A 17,179-nucleotide genomic window follows, 5' to 3' on the forward strand; every position below is an offset into this window, starting at 1 on the left:
AATTTGCCACAGTGGCGAATTGACAGCAATAAGGAGGAGAGAGCGGCGAGCGCCCACGCTGCCGCCACTGCGGCTCTCAGCCTCAGCCCCAGGGAAACATTAACAGCAGAAGAGGAGAGAGCATAGCAGTGAGCGCCCACGCCAGGGGCCACGCTCACAACCGGGTGGACATTATCACTAATTTATCAGGTAACCAGGGCTGCTGTGTTCCTAATCAGAAGCAGCCGGTGGCCAGTGGGATATCAGCTAGACTAATTGTGGGGGGGGGGGGTCTAAGGCAGGAGGATGGGGGGGTCTATGGCAGGAGGATTACTGCAGCAATGGACAGTCACAGAGCTGTGAAAACGGTGGGGAGACATCGGGGAGGGATCTGAGAAGATCCCTCACCTGCACAAGCTGCCTCATCAGTGACGGCGGCAGTAACTGGCAGTGGCTTCGGGGTGGTAGTGGGCATCAGCACAGGGGTGGCAGCGGGCATCAGCACAGCAGCTATATGGGTCATCGGCGGGATTCGGCAAACATTATGGCTGCAGTGCCTCACCAGCTGCTGACCTCACCGCACGCCACTGGTAGCATACTAACCTAGTAGATGTCGGGATCCTGAGCATCGGGATGCCACTGTCAGTATTCTGACTGCCAGCATCCCAAGCACCGGGATCCCGATACAATCCCCTTTCCTTAATACCCTCCAAAAGACAAGAAGGCACAGAAACATTGACGTTTCTATAATGGGTGCAATGTATGCAGTGCACACGTGCCCCTGGCTCCAGGGGGAGCCCACACCACAAACATTGCACCCATATTTTAGTACTCACCTCTCCAGAGTCCAGTGTCGGGCACTGCAGCCACTGCTGTTGCGCAAAATATCTCTTCCAAAATGCCTGCTGCGCATGTGCAGTTTGAATCTTGTCTCCGGAACATGGCGGGCACCATGTTTCCGGAGACCTGCGCATTAGGCTCTGGCACAGTGTCGGAGCCTACGGTGCCGTGGAGAGGAGACCTGCGCATGCGCAGTAGGCTCTGGCACAGTGTCGGAGCCTACGGTGCCGTGGAGAGGAGGGTCCCCACCTGGAGTCTGCACATGGGCCCCCGCCTCACGTAAGGAAAACCCTGCACAGAAACCACTCCAGAAGATCATTAAGGGTTAATTCATACCCTTTCTTCTAAACCCTGTTTTGATGCAAGAAGTAATTCGGCTACAAGTTTATACTATTCCATTTCACAGTTCTTATACATGAAGAGTTCCTGGTCTGAAATACATGCCATTTACTGGTGGGCAGGATGCCGACTGTCAAAATCCTGACAGCGGCATCCCGCTCGCCAGATTGCCAGCAGCGGGGTCGATAACAAAGAGTCCCCCTGCAGGCTCGCTGCGCTCGCTATACTGCGTGCTTGGTGGCTCACTGCGCTCGCCACAGGTTCTGTTCCCACTCTACGGGTGCCATGGACACCCATGATTGAGAATAGTCCCTGTACGCTGGGATTCTGGTTGTCGGCATTGTTGGCTATCGGGATTCCAGCGTCAGTATCCTGAGCGCCGGGATCACGACAGCCGGCAAATGATTGCATCCCCCTAGTTTATACCATCAATTGTTTATTGTGCCTTTCCTGGTTTATTTTTCTAGTGTTACGTACTGTATTTAATGCTTTATTGGCGATTGTATCTTTTTTGGCAATACATTTACAGTATATTTCCTGCAACTCTTGGCTACTTCTTATTTGCCTTCATCCAGTATAGTCATAGAGATTATAGGGCATTTGTATCCTTCTTCCTCTCTATTTGTTCAGGGGTGTGGATTGTCACCAGAAAGCTTTTAAAAAAACAGGTCACAGCAAAGCATCTGGGTGGGAGCGTGACTGTTACACGTGTGTTTGTGCTGCATGGTCAGCAGGGAAGTGAATAAAAAATGAGATTTATGGTAAGAACTTACCGTTGTTAAATCTCTTTTCCACAGGGAATAACATCGGGGTGTAGAGTAGGATCTTGATCCGAGACACCAACAGGCTAAAATCTTTGACTGTTCCCAGAATGGATAGCGCCGCCTCCTCTATAACCACGCCAGGAGCTCAGTTTTGTTAACTAGTCCAATGCAGTAGCAGGTAAAAGAGACAACAACCATTAGTAGCCATATATAACACATTCTCACAACAGGAAAAGGTCTCAGCGGTTAATGCCATACAAACCCAAAGAAGCTAAGTGCGTCAGGGTAGGCGCCCTGTGGAACACAGTGTACCTCGCAAAAAGAGATTTAACAACGGTAAGTTCTTACCATAAATCTTCTTTTCTGCAGCGGGGTACACTGGGTATAACAGGGAATAACAACAGGGATGTCCTAAAGCAGTTCCTCATGGGAGGGAACGCACTGTAGCGGGCACAAGAACCCGGCGTCCAAAGGAAGCATCCTGGGAGGCAGATGTATCAAAGGCATAGAACCTTATGGGCATGTTCACTGAGGACCACATAGCCGCCTTGCACAATTGTTCAAGGGTCGCACAACGGCGGGCTGCCCAAGAAGGTCCAACAGACCGAGTAGAATGGGCCTTGATAGTCGCAGGAGCTGAACGACCAGCCCGTACATAAGCATGTGCAATCACCATTCTAATCCATCTGGCCAGGGTCTGCTTGTAAGCAGGCCATCCACGTTTGTGAAAACCAAACAGTACAAAGAGAGAATCAGACTTCCTGATGGGAGCTCTCCTCTCTTTGGAAGACAATTCAGGAGAGACAAAGGCTGGAACCACAATCTCCTGATTAAGGTGGAAAAAAGACACCAACTTAGGTAGGTACCCGGGACGTGTCCTAAGAACCGCCTGGTCACGGTGAAAAATCAAATAGGGGGACCTACAAAACAAGGCACCCAAATCCGACACCCGTCTAGCAGAGGCAATAGCCAGTAGAAACAATACCTTAATGGAAAGCCACTTAAGGTCTTCAGATTCAAGAGGCTCAAATGGAGACTCTTGTAATGCCACTAGAACCACCGACAAATTCCAAGGAGACACAGGCATAAGGAGGTTGAATTCGTAACACACCCTGAGTGAATGTAAGAACATCAGGTAGAGTCGCAATTTTTCTCTGGAACCAAACCGACAAGGCAGAAATATGAACCTTGAGGGAGGCCAGACGAAGGCCCAAGTCCAGGCCCTGTTGTCGAAAGGCCAAAAGTTTGGCCGTACTAAACTTGAAAGTGTCATGATTGTTAGTGGCGCACCAAGCAAAGTAAGAATTCCAGACCCTATGATAAATCCGAGCAGAAGCCGGTTTACGGGCCTTCAACATGTTTTGAATGACCGCCTCAGAAAATCCTTTGGCCCTCAGAACCGAAGCTTCAGGAGCCATGCCACCAAAGCCAACCGGGCCAAATCCTGATATACACAGGGGACCTGAATGAGGAGATCTGGGTGCTGCGGAAGTAGAAGGGGACGCTCTATCAAGAGACCCTGAAGATCTGAGAACCAATGCCGTCTGGGACACGCTGGAGCGATCAGAAATAGGATTCCTCCTTCTTACTTGAACTTCCTTATTACTCTGGGCAGGAGTAACACTGGAGGGAACACGTATGGCAGCCGAAAGTTCCATGGAATTGCCAGTGCGTCCACAAACGCTGCTTGAGGATCCCTTGTCCTTGCTCTGAAGACCGGAACCATGTGATTGTGTCGAGACGCTATCAGGTCTACATGTGGTAGGCCCCACTTGTTCCCTAGGAGTTGAAATACTTCTGGATGGAGGCTCCACTCTCCGGCGTGTACGACCTGACGACTGAGGAAGTCCGCTTCCCAGTTTAGGACCCCCGGAATGAACATTGCCGATATGGCTGGCAGATGGCATTCCACCCACTGAAGAATCCTTGATACTTCTCTCATTGCCATGCGGCTTCGAAAGCCGCCTTGATGATTTATGTATGCCACCATGGTGGCGTTGTCCGAATGCACTTGAACAGGTCTGTTCTGTATTAAATGCTGGGCCAAGTTCAGTGCATTGAACACCGCCCGCAGTTCCAGAATGTTTATTGGAAGGAGAGACTCCTCCTTGGTCCACCCTCCCTGAAGGGAGTGTTGCTCCAACACCACGCCCCAACCTCTCAGACTGGCATCCGTCGTCAGAAGGACCCAATTGGACGACCCTTGCTCAATCGTTGGTCCTGCAGCCACCAGCTTAGTGACAGACGGACCTACGGAGACAAGGAGATCTTTTGAGACCTGATCCGGTGAGATAGGCCATCCCACTTGGCAAGAATCAGTTCCTGCAGAGGGCGGGAATGGAATTGAGTTTACTCCACCATGTCGAAAACCGACACCTAGTACTTGCATCGCCGAGTGTATTGACACTTGCGGACGAGATAGGAAGCAACGAATCCTGTCCTGAAGTTTCAGTACCTTCTACTGAGACAAGAACAACCGCTGGTTGTGAGTGTCCAACAATGCCCCCAGGTGCACCATGCTCTGAGCAGGGACCAGGGAAGATTTCTTCCAGTTGATGAGCCACCCATGGGCATGCAGAAACTGGAGCGTCATATCCAGATGATGCAGGAGAATTTCTGGGTAATTCGCCAGGATCAACAAGTCGTCCAGATACCGGAGGATCCTGACCCCTTGACGGCGGAGTACAGCCGTCATAACTGCCATGACCTTCGTGAAGACTCGCGGGGCCATGGTCAAACCAAAAGGTAAAGCCCGAAATAGATACTCGAGGTTGCCCACAGCAACCCTCAGGTACTGCTGATGCGACATTGCAATAGGAATATGCAGGTAAGAATCCTGTATGTCCAGGGAGACCATATAATCCCCGGGCTCCAAGGCCAGAACAATAGAGCTAAGAGTTTCCATACGAAACTTGGAGACTCTCACAAATTTGTTCAAGAACTTGAGGTTGAGAATGGGCCGAGAGGACCCATTCGGTTTCGGGACTAGGAACAGCGGTGAATAGTACCCCTTGCCTCTCTGAGCCAGAGGCACCTGCACCACCACTCCTGTGTCCAGGAGGGACTGTACCACCGAATGAAGAGTTTTTGCCTTCACCTGATCTGAAGGGATGTCTGTCAGGCAAAATCGATGAGGGGGGCGATTCCTGAAGGATATGGCGTAAGCGCGAGTGATGACTTCCCGTACACAGGCATCGAAAGTGGTCTTCAACCATTCCTGGGTAAACCCTAGAAGCCGGCCTCCCACCTTTGGATTTCTGTTTAGTCAGTGAGTGGTTTAATTGCTATAACTGAGTGGACAGGTGATCTGCACATGGCGGATTAAACACAGGGACAATATGCGGTTGTACCGGCATGTGAGGTCCCATATGAGGAGTAAGTCTAGTTACCATCGTACTTAATAACATAGAAAAAGTTGCCCAAGGTGGGTCATTATGAACCACTGTTGCTACGGTCCCAGTGGGGGGTAGAGAACCCCAGAACCTAAACCCTCCACTGCTATGTTTTCCTATAATGTGTCTGCAGCGTCACCACCATGCACTTTGGGATCAGCCACAGCACTGTCGCCCCTTGTAGCTGACATACCTGTAAGCTCAATTCGCAGGCAACCCAGTACAATATCAGCAGTCTAATACCTTAACAAGAACTCCCTGTGCAGTGTATTAGCACAAACAGAGAATTCAAGAGGTATATGGTGACTGAAAATCACAGTCAAGTATATCCTGTGAAACACCTATATTAAACAATAACCCTGACGCACTTTGCAGAAATGTTGACATGCAATAAAACTGCACTTGACTAGCAATACAAATTAATACAAAGTAAGGCTATACAATCAATAGATATATCAATGCACAGTAAACACTGGATGTATATCACAGGGTACTTGTAATACATAACCGTGACTAAATGCACTGTTTCTTAACTAACACTGTCAACAGACATGCAGAATACTTAAGTCTCCTGTAAAATGCACAGCGCTGACATGCAGACGGCTTTACAGAGGAGGATTTGCCCAAACAGTCCCAGGATCAGCTCAGCATGTGAAAATGGCGCCCAAACGCTAACAGGGAGTGAGGGAGAGAGAGAGATGCAGCTCCAGGGCGAGAACATTTACTCTAAATGGTCCCCTGGGGCTGGGGGAGGGGCTACCGGTCAGAGCCTTATCCCCTTGCTGGACTTAACCACCGGGTACTGTGGGCCATATAAAAAAAAAACGTTTTTTAGTAAAACCGACCTGTGCACCTGCCCTGGTGGTCTAGTGGGGTCCCTGTACTGCCAAGGTGTCCAAACCAGCGCGGGCAGCCCGCCTCCCACCGGCCGCACCGGATCGCGGTTTCCAGCGAGTCCCGCCTGGGGGACCCTCTTACCTCCTCCCTGAGTGTGGCCACGTGATACTGGAGAGTTGCGGTGGTGTGTGTGCCTGACTGAAGAAAACCGGAGCCTCCGCTGTAAGTACCCGGCAACCAGGGTGCGGGAGTATACAGCGCCGCTGGGGGAGGTGATGGAGCTGCAGCATGAGATGTCTGACTGACATCTAGCACTCACAGTGTCTCTGCTGCAGCCCATGAAGTCTTCAAATTTCACTTAAAAAGCTCTTCTGTGGGCTACTTGAGCAGCCCTGCCTGTTGTATGTCTGCCCTGCATGGCACCAACTACAAAACTGAGCTCCTGTGCACGGAGGCGGGGTTATAGAGGAGGTGGCGCTGTGCAGCATACTATTTGTAGATCACAGCTTCCTGCAAAGTATAGTACGTATTGCATTTCAGTCTAGGATACTTTCTTTATTGATGTACAGTATGTCCCTAAAATACCTGCCTTTATTGTGACTTTGAATATAAACATTGGCATTAATTCACTGCCGGGGAAGCATGAAAATTTACATGGGGTGGCATGATTAACTTTATGAGAGGACGCATACCTCCCAACTGTTCTGATTTGTGTGGAAGGGAGCACCACATTCCCACCTCCAGATGTTGAGAGGTATGCAGAACGAAATCATGAGTAGGTTGAAATCAGGTTGGACTGGCCCACCTCCACCTCCAGGGATCAAGTCCCAGACCGTGCAATTGAATTGTACATATGTTACCTTATACTCCACAGGACTATGGTGTATTTTCCTCAGTGCTCTTATTAATCTGGTACATTATCATGCATGCACTAGCAGTGTTTACTGTATATTTATCAAGGGGCCCAGACCATGCACCTGGCTCTCTAATGGTTAGACAAACCAATGTGGAGTCTGACCACACCTCCTTTGGAGACTGGTCACACCCCTAAACATGGGCCCCTACCACGGCATTTCCCCGGTGGGCCCTTTATGCTCCAGTTCGACACTGATTGAAATTCTCTGGGAAAATGGCACGGCGGATATTTCCCTAGAGATTTCTCTATTGCGCATGCGCAGAACTCCGTGGAAATGGCCGCTGCACCATTTTCATGGGGTTTTAACAGCGCCGGTTAGGTGAGTATTAAAAAAATGGGTACAGTGTGTGTGGTGTGGGCCCCCTCTGGACTCAGGGGCCCATGTGCACACTGCACCCATTATAGAAACGCCAGTGCTATTGTGTATGATGTAACCCTCTTCACGGGTGTAGTATGAGTGGTCGGCGGCCGGGATCTCGGGGGCCAGCATACCGGTGCCGGGATCCCAACCGCCGGCATACCGACAGCTGGACGAGCGCTATTGAGCCCCATGCTGCGAGCACGGTGGCACGCTACACATGCCACGCTATTTATTCTCCTTCCAGGGGGGGTTGTGGACCCCCAAAAGAGGGAGAATATGTGTTGACATGCCGGTGGTCGGGATCCCGGACGGTGGTATACAGAAGACCACCCCTCCTTACTACAGTATGCATGCTTTCTTCCAAATTGTCCCAAAGGTGGCAGGTTGATGTGTCATTATAAAAAAACGGTGAACTGTGCTTAACACACTGAGATGCTTGTTTTGGACATTCTCCTGGGATAAAATTTCCAATCAGTCCTATGGGACAACTTTACTGAAAAGAGCATTTCCTGAGCAGATTCTAATCTTTACATAGTTCTTCATTAATACACCTCTAGTTGCCAGTACATTCAGTGGCACAGATCCTATATAATAAATGGCTAACGCTGCTCCACACATCTATCAAGTGTTGGACGTGCCGGTGGCCGCTAGATGGCGCCCGATGGAACTATTCAAGTGTTGCTTCGTTCAGGTGTGCACAGCAGTGAGGTGCGGTGGGTGAGGCAGGTGAGGCAGAGCCTTTCCTGTCATACTAATGTTTGTGCCAGAATTTTGACTGTATAAAGTATATGAAAAAATACAAAGAAAATGTAAAATATCTTCTTTGTATTATTCTAATCTTTTTTTATAGCCAAAATTCTGGAGTAAAACGTCTATGGCAGGTGATGCAGTGCCTCACCTGCCTATATTTTCTGCACATCTCTGCTCAAATCACCAAATTTCCAGGAGTTTCTACTGCTGCACCTGTGTATAATACCCACATGTACCCTTTGGCTCATATATTGTGTATAAATCTGGCTCTGGTGCTAACCAGTGCCTCCTGAGCCATTTAGCTCACCGCACGTCCCTGGCGCACAGCCACCAGAGATGATGGATAGTTGATGCTGTATTATTGCAACACAATATCCACCAGTTACCTCCTTTCATTAGTCAGCCTATAATCTACTTATTACTTCAGTATTATCAAACAAAACATTTGTTTACTTTGGACATTTGGCCTAATTCAGACCTGATCGCAGCTGCAAATTTGTTAGCTAATGGACCAAACCATGCGGGTAATTCTGAGTTGATCGCAGCAGCAAGTTTGTTAGCAATTGGGCAAAACCATGGCCCTCATTCCGAGTTGTTCGCAGCAGTTCATCGCATCGCAAACGGCAAAAAATCTCAAACTGCGCATGTGCAAAAGCGGAAATACGCATGCGCACAGCGAGCGATACGACACTTGTGCAGAATTCCTAAACAAAAATCTGCTCGTAATACATAACCGAAAACAGGGAGTGACGGAGGCATGGCAGAGGCACGGCTTCGCAATCCAACGAAATGGGCGTGAAAGTGGGCGGCTAGTGTGGGAGTATGCATCCAGCAGTAGGCGTGTTTTTGGCAAAAATGCGTATCCTATGGTAAAAGTACATAACAAATGTTCGCTGTCTTGACGCAGCCGAAGAGTAAGTCTGCAGCTACTCAGCACTTGCGAAGTACTGTTACAAGTGTGTGTCTGCTTTAATTAGCAATTAATTAGCAACTGAATTCACCTGTTGAGCAATTACTCGCCAAACACTGTTCTTACAAAATAATAGAAACAGCAATTATATGGCCACTTAATACTTGTATTGTTACCACAAATAAATCTGACACACTCACAAATAATGCACTGTATTTTTTGGACAAATAAAAATTAACAGATGTTAAATGCATGTTTTAATTATTTGTTTAATAATCCCAAATGTGACTAAACAAATTTATAAACTACATCAGCTAAATCTTCTCGACATAGACATATTCCTTTGTACATACCAAATAACATGAGCACCATAATGCAGCCTACATTTAATGTGACTTAATATGTTTTTTTTAGTTTTATAAGAGGAATATGTGTCCATATCTAATAATATGGCATGTTGCCCCTAGTAACCCAAGTTCCTTTTTTGTTTGGGTTTTTTATATGGCCAATTAAGTGTTGTGCAAGGCATACAGATTTTAAATTACACTATGCAATGTTTGTCTTAATATTCTGATTGTTCCCTTGTTCCACAAATGTCAGTATGCCATGTTCAAGTTTACAGGGCACAGTATTCCTGAGTGCATAACCTTTAATAAAACACACAAACAATTGTAAAGTAATTTTTTTTTACTTCAAAAAAATTACAAAATCACCAACACAACATGGCTACAAATGAGCATCACATACAGAGATGGACATAGCAGCAAGCAGATGGCAGTGGCAAAATGCATATAGCAGAACCCAGTACTATGGTAACCCCATCTTCTGACAAAATATGATGTTTTAAATTAACTAAGTGAACCCCCAGCCAGACTAAACTTTTAGGGGAACTGAGGTAGATTCCGGAACCAACACACAAACACAGACATACATAGCACGCTAGGAAGAGAAAGATGGCTCAGGTGTAGGCCCAAATAACTCACAGGCTACAATTTAAAGAAAACCTTTCACTTTGAGGGAGTTCTACATTCTGGCCACACAAGCCAAAATCCAAAATAAAAAAATACATCGAGGCAACATGTAAAACATGGGTGCTGCCCATCTGGAGAGACATCACTTTCTCTTTTTTCCCCCCGCCTGATGTAGTTCTTCATGGCTCGGTCTGCGGAGCGACCTTCGAGGGCCCTGCCCAGTGGGATGTTCTTCCTGGGCAGGGGGAGGGGAGGGAGCCGATGTGGCTGGCTCTCTGCCACTGTGGACAAGGTAGACAGCGATGTCCTGGAGCCCTTGCCGTATCGAATTGGCAAGTTCTTGGAAGGAGGAGGTGAGTTGATCTTGGCCCTGCCTGATCTCTGCCAGACCTTGGCAGAGTTGAGCTACACCTTGCTCCACACTGGTTCTGTGCCCAGTGAGCCGGACAGGTATCTGGCTTACCTCCCGGGGCATCCTGTCCTGAAAAGCATTCAGGCTCTCACCATACCTGGCTATTTCAGTCAGGATTTCCGGGATAGCAGAGGGTTGGGTGGGGGGGCCAGTTGGTATCTGGACAGATGGAATGTGTGGTCCCACACTGGCACAGACACTAGGTCCCTCCACCTCAGCCTCAGCCACATAACCCTCCTGTGACTCTACCTGCTCACCCACCTGTGCTGTGCTATGTTCAAAGCAAATAGAAGAATGATTGGAAAAAGAGTAGAAAAAAACAATATGAGACTTTTGGTTCCCAAAAAAATTTACATTACGAATATGTGTGTAAACGTACCTGGCAAGTCATGTGCATGGAGTATTTCAGGCAGGTCCGTGTTCATATGAGACACCACAACCCCCTCCTCGTAGCTCACACAGTCCATAGCCATCTCCTCCAGATCTGTGTATTCCACAGTGGCAGCAGGACCTCCCCCTGTTGCCCTCGAGGCATTTCACTCCGCAGACCTCTTGCCCTTCAGGCGGGATTTGAAGTCGGCCCAACTACATATGTGGTGAAAATAGGGGCAAGGTAGTGAAAAATTATGAAAACCTGCTTTAATATATAGTACACATGTTATGCATTTGGTTGCTATAGGCAACATCATATCTAACTAACTTTTTAAGAATACTTGGCACAGAAAATGGACTGGCAATATACACTTACCGTCTTCGAACTTCCTGCGAGGTGCGGACTATTGAGCCGACTTCATTAACAGAATCAGTGATGTCCCTCCAAATTCTGTCTTTGGTTGCAGCACCCATGTTTTTGGGTCCTCGATGTATTTTTTGCATGGCCTGTGTGACCAAAACCCGTAACTCCCTCTTAGTGAAGGCGGGCTGTCTTTTTTTTTTTTTGGAAGTAGCCTGTGAGCTATCGTCCTGTCCTTCCTCACCATCTTCCTCTTCACTAGCTGCTTGTGTAGTTTGTGTTTGAGCTGCTAGTCCGGAATCACCCTCAGTTTCCCCACTATCTATGTCTGGCTGGGGATTCACTCCTAACTCCTGGGTATCAGAAGATGGAGTTTGTCTAGTACTGGGTCCTGCTATTTCTAACTCAGCATTGCCAAAGTCAAGCATCTGCCTCCGCAGTGCTATGCGTCTATGTGCTAAAGCTGCCACCTGCTGCTGCACCTCGTCCATCTCTGCTGACATCTGCTCGCGAGTAGCCATGTTGCTGGTGGCATGTGTGTATGCACGAGTGTTTAGCTATTTATAGCTGCGTGTGTTTTCTGGTGCGGAATTCCGCGCAGGTGTATATTATGCAAATTGGGCCAGTAATTGTTGCACTGGCTATATAAACGCCCTGCATGCAGTCTGTGTGTGTGTGGGTGTATGCTGAAAATTACTGAAGCAAGGTGGACATTTCTGAGTGAACACATTTCTGAGTGAGTTTTGCGAGTATTTTATATTGTTTCAGTACAGTTTTTTTATGTAATGTTCTCCTTTTCATGTATGTTGTGTAAGATTGTTGTATACAATGTTTTTTTTTTTAAATAAAAATTACTTTTGTAGTTTTGAATGTAAACAACGTTTTTTTTTTGTTTAATTTTCTGTTTAGCTTGTGCATCTGTTTACCATAAAAATTCCACACCATCTGATCCTAAAAAAACCACAAATTTGTGACTTTGTGTAGCTGTTTGTTCCAGCAAAATGTAGTGAGTAAACAGATTGTTACACTTAGTTGTGTTTTTCTAAGGGCAAAAATAGGGCAAAAAAAATGTGTGTGTTGTTTTAAATACATATATATATATATATATGTGTAGACTAATATGTTTATGTTTTGAAGCCATATCTCAATGATGTGTGTGTGTGTGTGTCCGCGGGTGCGAATCTCCGGTGTAGGTGTGTGTGTGTCCGCGGGTGCGAATCTCCGCCCATGAGAACTGTACAAACTGTCCTGCACATTAATGTACACATATCAATAAAGTTTATTACAGATGACACCATGCAATTACAACCAATCACATACCACCACACACTATAAATATAAGCCCATATATGGAAAACGCCATTGCCATCATGCGTGCAGCAGCTTTTACCCGCCGCGAGCTGGCGTCCTGGTAGCAGTAATGGACCGCCGCGTAGGCTGCGCAGGGCCCTTTATCCCAAATAGGGTAAAGTGCGAGGCCTACGCGGAGGTCCGCCGCTTATTGAGAACCCGCACCCGCAGCAGGAGGACCATCATTCAATTGGAGAGGCGCTGAAGCGACCTCCGCAGGCGCACGCCGGACCTGTTGGCGGAAACTCCGCCAACAAATCCGTGACATACGTAGGCGCAGTAAGTAAAATATTACAGTAAATAACACTGAGAATTTTAGCATAAACTTTGCCTACTTTCACTAAGTGAGAGTGTGAAAATTTGCACAATGACAATAAACTATTGTAGAATAAACATGACACAGTGTGTGTGGGTAGGGCAAGCAGTACTGACTGTGTAGCAAGGTGCTTCTGCAAAAGTGAATGTTGTTGTGCAGAGTTGCTACACAGCCTGTCAACTGAACCCAATTGCTCAGTGGGTTTAATTTTATAAGGTGGGAGGTTTTTAGAACTGGTGATGTTGCCTATATCCAACAATCAGATTCTATATATTATCTGATAGAAGCAGCTTAATAAATGTTACGTATAATCTGATTGGTTGCTATGGGCAACATCACCAGTTTTAACATTAAAAAAACGTATTAATGTTACCTCTGTCTCTTTAACATGGGACAGAACAGAGTAAAAGGAATATGCTGATGTTAAAAATGTTAATGCTACAACCTAAATATTACATATGTCATTCTAGGGTGAGCACAAGGGCAAGCTGCTGCTGCTGGGAGCCCACACCAGTCCCCTTCTCAGGCCCCCTCCCCTTCTGTCGCCCCATCCCCCTCTCCTTCCCAGTCCCCTTCTCAGGCTCCTTCCCCTTCTGTCGCCCCATCCCCCTCTTCTTCCCAGGCACCTTTTCAGGCCCCCTCCCCTTCTGTTGCCCCATCCCCCTCTTCTTCCCAGGCCCCTTCTCAGGCCCCCTCCCCTTCTGTTGCCCCATCCCCCTCTTCTTCCCAGTCCCCTTCTCAGGCCCCCTCCCCTTCTTTCTCCCCATCCCCGTCTTCTTCCCAGGCCCATTCTCAGGCCCCCTCCCCCTCTCTTTACCGATACCCGTCTCTGTCCCCCTCCGCCTCTGAATCAGACCCACCCTCTGAAAATAGCTCCCCAATCCCTCCTCCTTCACCAATCCAGCCTCCTTCCCAAATCCAGCCCCCTTCCCCAATCCAGCCTCCTTCCCCCATCCAGCCTCCTTCCCCAATCCAGCCTCCTTCCCCAATCCAGCCTCCTTCCCCCATCCAGCCCCCTTCCCCACCGAGTGAATGGGCAGCAGAAGCCCCAGCTGAGATTCCTGGGAGTCCGCATGTGGCAGCTGAGAGTAAGTGTTTCAACATTTAAAATGTATTGGTTACCTACTTAAAATTAAAATACATGCAGTGTTGTACTGTGATCAATCTTGGCCCACAGAAGGTTTGTGTTCTTCTTCATGGTATAGATGTTGCATTTACCTCTTCTTCCCAGTCCCCTTCTCAGGCCCCCTCCCCTTCTTTCTCCCCATCCCCGTCTTCTTCCCAGGCCCATTCTCAGGCCCCCTCCCCCTCTCTTTACCGATACCCGTCTCTGTCCCCCTCTGAATCAGACCCACCCTCTGAAAATAGCTCCCCAATCCCTCCTCCTTCACCAATCCAGCCTCCTTCCCAAATCCAGCCCCCTTCCCCAATCCAGCCTCCTTCCCCCATCCAGCCTCCTTCCCCAATCCAGCCTCCTTCCCCAATCCAGCCTCCTTCCCCCATCCAGCCCCCTTCCCCACCGAGTGAATGGGCAGCAGAAGCCCCAGCTGAGATTCCTGGGAGTCCGCATGTGGCAGCTGAGAGTAAGTGTTTCAACATTTAAAATGTATTGGTTACCTACTTAAAATTAAAATACATGCAGTGTTGTACTGTGATCAATCTTGGCCCACAGAAGGTTTGTGTTCTTCTTCATGGTATAGATGTTGCATTTACCTTTATGTTAGTATCATTAGATGTGCAGTGTCTATGTCTGCAATGTTTAGGGTGTCCACTCTAGGTCGACACTCAGTAGGTCGACAGGGTTGCCAGGACAACAGGGTTTATATGTGCTAGGTTGTCAGTGAAACAGTTAGACCTGAGTGGAGTTTAGTATGTTGTTGTTCTTTTACACTTGTGCCTGGGTATTCCTAATATTTTCACAATCAACTGGCATGCTTCACTTTGATAGCCAGGCTAAGGACACAATGTTTTGTGTTGTGAAAGTGACACTCCAAAAAAATAATTTATAACATAAAAAAACAGGTTTCACCTTATGTAGTAAGGCAGGCTTTCAAGGAGTGTGGGCATGCTAGGATATGTTGTCCTTCTGAAGATGTTGATATGCAGTGTAATGATGCAGGCCAAACACCTAAAAATACAAGTCTGCTTCACTCCAAATGTGAATTAATCCCAGCATGGGGTTACATTTACTAAGATGGGAGTTTTAATCATGATGGGATGTTGCCCATAGCAACCAATCAGATTCAACTTCTCATTTATTTAGCACCTTCGAGAAGATATGTGTAATCTGATTGGTTGCTATGGGCAACGTCCCATCTTAAATAGAACTCCCATCTTAGTAAATGTACATCATGGTGTGGTACACTTTGTAATTTTAAAAATTAATAATTACAAACATTGCTGAGCATGCTTTTGTGTTGGTATGGTACTGTTTTAACATTCAAACATCCATGATGTAGTCCCTTTGCCATTAAAGTGTGCTTTGTGGGTTGGTTGTGTAATAGGTAATGTGAGTAATTTTTAAAATATTATTTTTGCTCTGCATTTCAGATGATGCAGTTGGAGATCCCACAAGCCTGCCTGGCATCCTGGCCAGCTTAAGGGCCCATTTGCAGGCCATGATGTGTGATGTAAAGATGCTCCAAAAATTTTGCTAAATTTAATTTAATTTTTATAAAAAAAATACACTAAAGGCAAAAAAAATATGTGAAAATAATAAAAAATTTTTTTTGCAGTTAAGCGGGTGTTGTGTTTTTAAATTCAATAACGGAACAGCATATTGCCTAGCAGAAATTGGTTACCTTACAAAAAACACACATCACACTTACGATTATTAATGTTATTAATTACAAACAATCAAATTATGTTAGTTAGTAGCTTATTGTTTAGAAAAACATGTAACCACATATATTCACACACTACACATCCACACTAAAATATGCTATGTAACATTAGCCCCCGCACAGTTTACACATCTATTTAACTTATTTAAAAACAAACATGGTAATGGCCAATTATGCCTACAAAGTGTTCTGTAGGTATTCTTTGAAGACTTAATTGGTCATTACCACAATTATTCATTACACTAATTAGATTCGTAATTGAGGATGGCTTGTTGAATTGAAAGGTGTAATTTAACTTGGGGGGGAATAAAAAAACCCATTGCTGTGCGTGTTTCCACAAAAGCGTGAGCATTTTTAAGAGGAATGTGTAACTTTACGAGAAGTTAGGATTTTTAAGATGAGGATTGTGAAATTGCGATGGGTATGCATTTGTGCGTTGTCATTTGGCATACGCCTACTTTGTATAATACTGCGTGCGAAATAGCAAATCCCCGGTTGGGGCGGATTTACGCTATTGTTCAATGTGTTCGCAAAAATGCGAATATGTTGTGCGACCGAAGAAACTTGCGAACAACTCGGAATGAGGGCCCATGTGCACTGCAGGGGGAGCAGATAAAACACGTGCAGAGAGAGTTAGATTTGGGTGGGGTGTGTTCAAACTGAAATCTAAATTGCAGTGTAAAAATAAAGCAGCCAGTATTTACCCTGCACAGAAACAAAATAACACACCCAAATCTAACTCTCTTGGTTTTGCCCAACTGCTAACAAATTTGCTGCTGCAATCAGGTCTGAATTAGGCTCATTGTTTGATTCTTATAAGTACCGCACGCTGACCAATAGCGCCACTGGAGCACTTCCATTGTCCGATTCTTAGAATACGTCTCACTTCCCTTTTCAAGGAACTTGCAAAACTGCTGTCACCATAACAAAAAACATTTCCTCTTTAGTAGAATTTTCAAGTTGCTCAGTTAATGACTAATTACACTTTAAGTAACACAGGGCCTGATTCATGTACAAAAATATGGTAATGTCGCAGCCACTGGGAGTTGTGTAGAGACGCCCATAATTAGCGTCTTTGATCTGCCACTTGCGTACAGAGATGCACCCATTGGACAACATCAGGCTAATATTGCCCATCTGAGTGGAACCATGGCTGCGCTGCATGGCTTCAAGTAGTAAGATGTGGGAGACATTTCTACTGTGTATGGGATTGCAGTTGCAAGCAGTAACACATTCCCAAAATGGAAGCCACACTCCCATTACCTCTCCCAAGTGGTTCAGTTACAGAATAAATCCTCTCACACCACCATCACGGAACATCCAAGTGCGACATAGACACATGTGCAGCTACTAATAGTCACTCAGCTGTGACCAGGGCCAGCAACTGAAATCTTGGGGCCTGGTATAGTGATATCTCTGGGGCCCACTCAGATTAATATATATTTATATATATATATATATATATA

General features: G+C 46.5%; 1 long non-coding RNA gene across 1 annotated transcript in view; it reads left to right on the plus strand.

The window, feature by feature from the left end:
• Positions 1-15,562, plus strand: part of LOC135050882 (uncharacterized) — a 19,281-nt gene extending 3,719 nt beyond the window's left edge. Inside the window, exons 2-3 of the long non-coding RNA XR_010241898.1 lie at positions 13,341-14,453; positions 15,421-15,562. This is a non-coding gene — a long non-coding RNA (uncharacterized LOC135050882). The remainder of the gene's footprint in view (positions 1-13,340; positions 14,454-15,420) is intronic.
• Positions 15,563-17,179: the final 1,617 nt, after the last annotated feature.

The sequence above is a fragment of the Pseudophryne corroboree genome, chromosome 2 (genome assembly GCF_028390025.1).
Source record: "Pseudophryne corroboree isolate aPseCor3 chromosome 2, aPseCor3.hap2, whole genome shotgun sequence".
NCBI lineage: Eukaryota > Metazoa > Chordata > Amphibia > Anura > Myobatrachidae > Pseudophryne > Pseudophryne corroboree.